Source organism: Magnolia sinica, chromosome 1, assembly GCF_029962835.1.
Source record: "Magnolia sinica isolate HGM2019 chromosome 1, MsV1, whole genome shotgun sequence".
Taxonomy (NCBI): Eukaryota; Viridiplantae; Streptophyta; class Magnoliopsida; order Magnoliales; family Magnoliaceae; genus Magnolia; species Magnolia sinica.
In genome coordinates this window covers 107612105-107619219 of record NC_080573.1, presented here as the reverse complement: position 1 = coordinate 107619219, position 7115 = coordinate 107612105, and positions in this window count along the sequence as shown.

The window sequence follows — 7115 nt, the reverse complement described above, 5'->3', positions numbered from 1 at the left end:
GTACGTGAAACAAAATTCAAATGGGGATGACTGGCACAGCTGTCCTTATGCCAAGTGTTATAATATACATAGGAAGGTGACATTAGAAACCATTTCCGAACACTTGGTTTTTAATGGCATAGATCAAACGTACACGACATGGTTTCTCCATGGGGAACAACGTCTTCAAACAGGTGCGAGTACATCTGTCGATAATCGTAACAAAAATGTGTTGCCCAGAATGGTTGATTTGGTGAATGATGCTTTCGGTCGTCTTTAACCCGATGAGTTAGATGCATGTATGGATGAGGTTAATAATGAAGATGATATTGAACCTCATGATGACTTAGGCGATGAGGCTTGGTATAGGAAGTTAAAGGAGGATGCAAAATAACCCCTATATCCATTGTGTAAACCCTAGCATACAAAGTTGTCTGTGACAGTGGAGTTACTGAGTATGAAGGCTAGGTTTCGTTGGTCAGACAATATCTTTACAGAGTTGTTAAACTTGCTCAAGAAAATTTTGCCAAACGAAAACTCTTTGCCAGATAGTACTTATAATGCAAAGAGGCTGATCAGTTCATTGGGTATGAACTATGAGACAATACATGCATGCCCTAACGATTGTATTTTGTACTGGAAGGACCATGTTGATAAGCAGTGTTGTCCAAAATGTGGAACAAGCATATGAAAATTTAATAGTGTTGTAAGGTCAACTGCCCCACGTGTACCTTGTAAGGTGCTAAGGTATTTCCCATTAACGCCGAGGTTAAAAAGACTCTACACTATACCAGAGATTGCAGAGAATATGATATGGCATTCAAAGTCGGCTCAAGATGATATTTGCATGCGTCATCCTGTGGATTCGTCTATGTGGAAGATTGTAGATGAAAAGTATGCTGATTTTGTTGCGGAGCTATGCAACGTTCGTTTGGAACTTGTAATGAATGGATTCAATCTTTTTAGGAATATGAGCAATTCATATAGTTACTGGCCTGTTATGATTGTTACGTATAATCTCCCGCCTCATTTATGCATGTGGAAGGAGTTTACCATGTTAATACTTTTGATCCCCAGAAAAAAAAAGGTCCAGGACATGACATTGACGTTTACTTACAACCGTTGATTGCAGAGTTACTTGAATTGTGGGAAGGATCTATGACATATGACTCACACAGTAAGAATATGTTCACAATGAGGGCAATTTTATTATGGGCAATACACGATTGTCTATCATATGGACATCTTTTTAGTTGTAGGACAGGAGAAAAGTACACATGCCCTATTTGTAGTGAGGAGACGGAATCAGTTTAGCTTGAACATGGAAAGAAGTTTGCATATATGCAACATAGAAGATTCCTGCCATCAGGTCATAACTTTAGGACCGACAGAACCAGATTCAATGGGAAAGAGGAAAAAAGGAAGGCTCTGAAGCATATGAAAGGTTCAGATGTACTACGTAAAATGCATAATATTGAAACTATTTTTGGAAAGCAAGTGGGAAAGAATAAGAAAAAGTCTAAGAATGACCCGATCAAAATTGCTGCCTAGATGAAGAGATCAATCCTTTTTGACTTGCCATACTGGGAGCATTTGCCCATTCGTCACAATCTGGATGTGATGCATGTTGAGAAAAATGTCACCGAGAACCTCATTGCAACAATCATCGATACAAAAGATAAAACTAAGGATGGTTTACAAGCCGGTCAGGATCTTCAGGCTATGAAGATAAGAAAGTCTATGTGGCCTGAAGAAAGGAACAACAAGCTATTCTTACCCAAAGCTCCTTTCACATTGTCGACATCTGAAAGCAGCTTGTTTTGTTTGACACTGAGCAATTTAAAAGTCCCGAGAGGATATTGTGCAAACTAGACACATCATGTCAATTTAGAGAATTGTCGGCTAAAGGCCCTCAAGTCGCATGATTATCACATTTTGATGCAGCAATTGCTACCAGTTTTATTTTTGCACTCATTTTTAGGAAAGAAGAAGACATTGTGCACCGTCATTTGTGATATATCAAGATTCTTCAACGTCATATGTTCAAAAGTTATTAATTGTGAAGAGCTTCAAAATACAAAAAATAAAATAGTGGAAACATTATGTGTATTTGAAAAATATTTTTCCTCATCTTTTTTTATTCCTATGACACACCCAGTGGTGCACTTAGCAGAGGAAGTACAACTTTGTGGACCTGTCAGATATCGATGGATGTATCCTTTTGAGAGGTAACATTAATTATTAGAATTTATCAACTTTCTTTTTCTAATTTTTTTCTATTTATATCGATATCTGATTTTAATGTGTACAAGATGATGAGAACATACAAAAAGTATGTGACAAATCAAACTTATTCAAAGGGTTGTATTGTTGAACGCTACATACTAGAAGAGTCCATGATGTACTACATGGACTACATGCCAGATAAGATGTTAGGAAGCTATAAGAGAGTAAAAAAGATATTCTATGATGAGGGTGATGATAATGCCGATAATTTCCAAATCAATAAGAAAGGGAAAAGTTTTCTTACTAATGTGCAATATCAACAAGCACGTAGATGGTATTACAACATCACGCTGAAAATGCTCAATGGCTAGGGTATGTTGACAAAAGTCTATGTATCTATCCTTAATGTTTTTAGATTGTACCATGTAAAGTAAAATTTTAATTTACATATTATATTATATGTGAATTATAGAAAGTACAATGCATACATTCATGGCCAAACACGTAGGGGACAAAATCGGAGGGGCAATCCGTCAGTACAAAAAGAAGTAAACTACAATGCTTCGTTAAGAGAACAATTAGAGAATGAAGAAATGTCACAATTTAAGAGAATTGCTGCTGGTCCTATCTATGATGCCACATCATATAATACATACTCAGTAAATGGATATATTTTTTACACATCAGACTCTGAAAAAACTTGACAACATAAAACACTGGGGTCTCTATGAAAGCCTTAACTATGTCCAGGGCGAGTGCCAGGGATAAGAACTTGGTAGAACAGGAAGCCACCTGCTATGGCATCATTAGACAAATTCTTGAATTAAACTACTTCACCTTCAAGATAACATTGTTCTACTGTGATTGGGTGCATATCAAAGATACTTCAAATGGATGTTATGTAAACAAATCTAATATTTGTTAACGTAAGAAGGTTTAGAAGGAATATCAAGGAAGAGGATGAGCCATTTATCCTTGCATCTCAGGCAGGTCAGGTCTTCTATTGCAAGGATCTGATAAGAGATAACTAGCATATTGTATTAGATGTTCCGAAGCGACTAACAAAAGACGAATATGCATTTGAGGATCCGCTAGTGTTCGAGGCCAGGTTGACTGCAGGTTCCTCGAGCTCTTCCTTAGTAGACGATTTGTATGACCCAACTAGTGAAGATATACAAGAAGGGTCATATGTAGAAATTGAATCAAGTAACCCACGTATTCGGAAGCGGATAAGAAACTGATCATGTTTCATATCAGGTTGAAGTAAATTTAATTACATCTACTATATGAGATTATTTTTCCTTTTCAAATTTTTTTTTTCAAATTCAGTAAAAACATATGCATGTGTATAGCGTTATCTCTTTATAATGTATAACAAAATATTAAATAACTAATAATCTTAATTTTTTTAGTAATTATGTCATATGCAGGGCCTTCTTCTAGTTTTGCCCCAGGAAGCACCACAAAGATAAAAGTTTCAATCAGTTCAGTTGGAGAGATTACTGTAGATAAAAAAAATCAATTCACTTCATTTTTGGGAAATGTGGTCAGGACACACTGTCCAATTTCATACAAAGACTGGCGACTTCTACCAAAAACCATTAAGGAATGTTTGGTGAACCGTTTTGGTAAGCATTGAAATACACGAGTTTTACTTTCTAATGTTTATAATGTAATTATTGTTGACTAATTGCCCTATGTAATGAAATACGTAGGCCAAATATGATGTCGATGATAATGAGAGATGTGAAAATATGTATAATGAAGCATGCTAATGATATGTGGAAGGACTGGAAGAACAAATTGTGAGTATGTGTCTTGCATAAGTATGATCATGATGCAGATAGGAAAAAAAATTATCCTAATGGTGTGAAGATAGAAGATTGGGTCAAATTCGTTGATTACGAATCTACTGAAGAGGCGAAGTCTCATCGTGGAAAGGGAAAGGTATCAAGAAGAGAGATAAAGTTCCCCCACATGACTGGTCGACGGGGATCTACGAGAACAGCAGAGTTGATTGTAAGTTTTTAACATAACTTTAATTTCTTTTAATCCAATTTAAGAATATATAATAATTAACATGATTTCTCATTGTAAATTACAAGAAAAAAAAATTCAAATACTCAAATCACGAGAACAGAATTGTTTCTGGCAACTCATGCTAAATCCGATGGGTCTCTCTCTTCACAAAAGCTAAGCATCACAATGGAAAAAATAAAAGAAATAGTTGTCAATGACCCTGCTAGTATACATAATGATTTAAATCACGACCCGGTTTCACAGGCTTTTCATTTGTTCTCTTCACTTTGACATACTTAGCTTTCTGAACCTTTTCTATAACTAATATACACGCATTACTAATAATGGTAGATTATCATTTAGGTTTGTAGTCTTGATAAAAGAGGACATGTTAAGGGGTTGGGTCATATTTCAAAAACTATCATTATTACTTCAACCCCTTACATTAATGAAATTAGAGAAGGAAATGGCGAAATCGCTGAGGTTAAAGCATTGTTGAATGAATTAAAACAGCAAATGGAACACAAGATGAACAAGAAATTTGACATGTGCTAGAACATGATATTCAACATTAGAGAACGTTTGGTTGAAGTTCAGAATCAAATAAATAATCTAGTTTAACCAATGCAATGCTCTCCTAGCAGTACTGCTGGTTCTCAGGTATTTTAACAATTAAAGAATAATGTATAATTACTATTTTATCCATGAAAATAATAAAAAATATTTATTGTAGGCATTTTTTCGATCTAGCGAGACCTCAAGTCGTCGTGATGAGTCAGCTCCACCTCCACCTCTACGGGTGGAACAAATCTGTCATTTGACATATATTCGTAGTCGAGTTGTTGCACGTGGGCGTCTGATTAGAGATAATGCAGGCATCCCTCCATATTGCATCAAATTTATATTGAATGTTGTTGAAGTTCCTAGTGCGGATGTGTTTAGTGACATTGGGGAGAAGACGTTGGCCGATTGCGACGTGGGTGATGTTCTCGTTTGGCCTAGAGTGCTGACGAAAACATAGATATTAAAGGAGTTTACTTAAAACTTTTCTTAAGTCAAGAACATACTTTTGTAATTTGGTCAGGACATGTGGATTGTGTTTGAGGTTATTTTGGATATTATTTGACTAAATCTTTATCTTGAATTATCTAGTAGCTTTGCTTTACTAATCTAGTGATTTGTTTCAGCTTTTCATCTTCTTATGTGTAATAGAAGATACACATATTTATATTATGATTTATTTGATTTTTTCTCTACTTATGCGTAAAATGTTCTGATTTAAATATTAAGAACTACATAGTGGCTTGATCCCAATCTTCCGAACATTAGGTACGTAAGCAGTTGTTCATACTAGACCGTGTCGGTGGAGCCACAAATTCTTTTTTTTTCCCCTTCTTGTAGTGTGGATTGATTTTCGTCAGGACTACTTGGTAGTAAGAGTGAGGTGGATGTAAGTTCTTGAAACTTTAAATTAATCTTGAATCATTTATATCTTTATCGCTTCATTTATATGCTATCGTCAGGGTCAACTTGTAACTCCTTAGAACCCGCTCTGCCGTAAGACATTACGGTGCATGACGGTTCCTAGTAGGTTAAGTTACAAATTATTATTAAGAGTTGGTTGGATATATTTTCTTTTTTGTAAATGTTGTTAACAGTTGGATGGATGATGAATATATTTGCGAATGTAAATGAAAATAAAAAACTTACAATACGTGTGTGTGTGTGTGTGTGTGTGTGTGTGTTATCAATGGAGGATACCTTGTTTAAGGGGACATGAAATTCTTGTAGCTTATGGTATGGTGCCCTAATATTGGTTGTATGTACTAGTATGTAGCAGATAATACTAGGTCCAATATTTTTTATATGTGAAATATTGGTTTATGTAGCCCACACGTGTGCATTGGCCATGCCACTAGTGCTTAATCATCTCTCTCCAGCAAGTGAGGCGCGCTGTTTAGATCTTATACTTTAAAAATCAGGCCATTTCACACATTTGGCAAAGTAGCATAAGTGGTTGTGAATTAGGCTTTTACACAATGGGCCCCATCGTGAATGTACCCTGGACATAAATCAAATAGTTTGGTCACCGCTTGGGCCACATATGTACCTTGACACAGTTCAAATGTAATTCAGCTTTAAACACACAAGAACACACACACACACACACACACACACACACACACAACTGATTGTACATCCAACTAGTTGGTATGTGGAGGCCACAATGTTGTTTATGTGGTATCTCGCTGCCCCAACAAGGTTGTCCCACCATGAAAGTGGGATGCCCTAAAGATCTAGTTAGCCTAACCATGAGAATGGGATCCCAAATGAATGTGGAGTTTTTTGGTTGGTTGTTCTTGGTTTTCTAAGGTGTGTCCCACCTGATAGTTGGATTAACCTGATTTTTGGGGGATCCAATTTTCATAAAGGGACAACCTTGCTGGTTGGTGAGATTTCATGATACAAACACTATGGTGGGTCCCACATGCCAACTAGTCGATGTACAGCTAGTTGTGTGTGAGCATTTCTCTTTTCCAGCACCCCAATTGGTAATGGAGGGGTCATACCGAATCTGAGTACCATTCATGTGGGCACAGCTGTGAAAATGTGCTAACCAAAAATCTCTAGCCAATTCATCAGGTGGGCCATGGTGTAGAAAACAAATGAACAAATGGACAACTTGTGAGCCTGATGGAACATATTTTTTCTGACTAAACACAATTTCTAATGGATCTCAACAATCACATTGATCCAAATTGGATAGCAGACCATTTTATTTTAACTATTCATTGATGGCCACTAGTCAGATGGTTAGATCTTTCCATGTCAACAACTTTCAGTATATGATCCATCTATACCAGTGCTTAACATTTGGAATGTTTGAAATC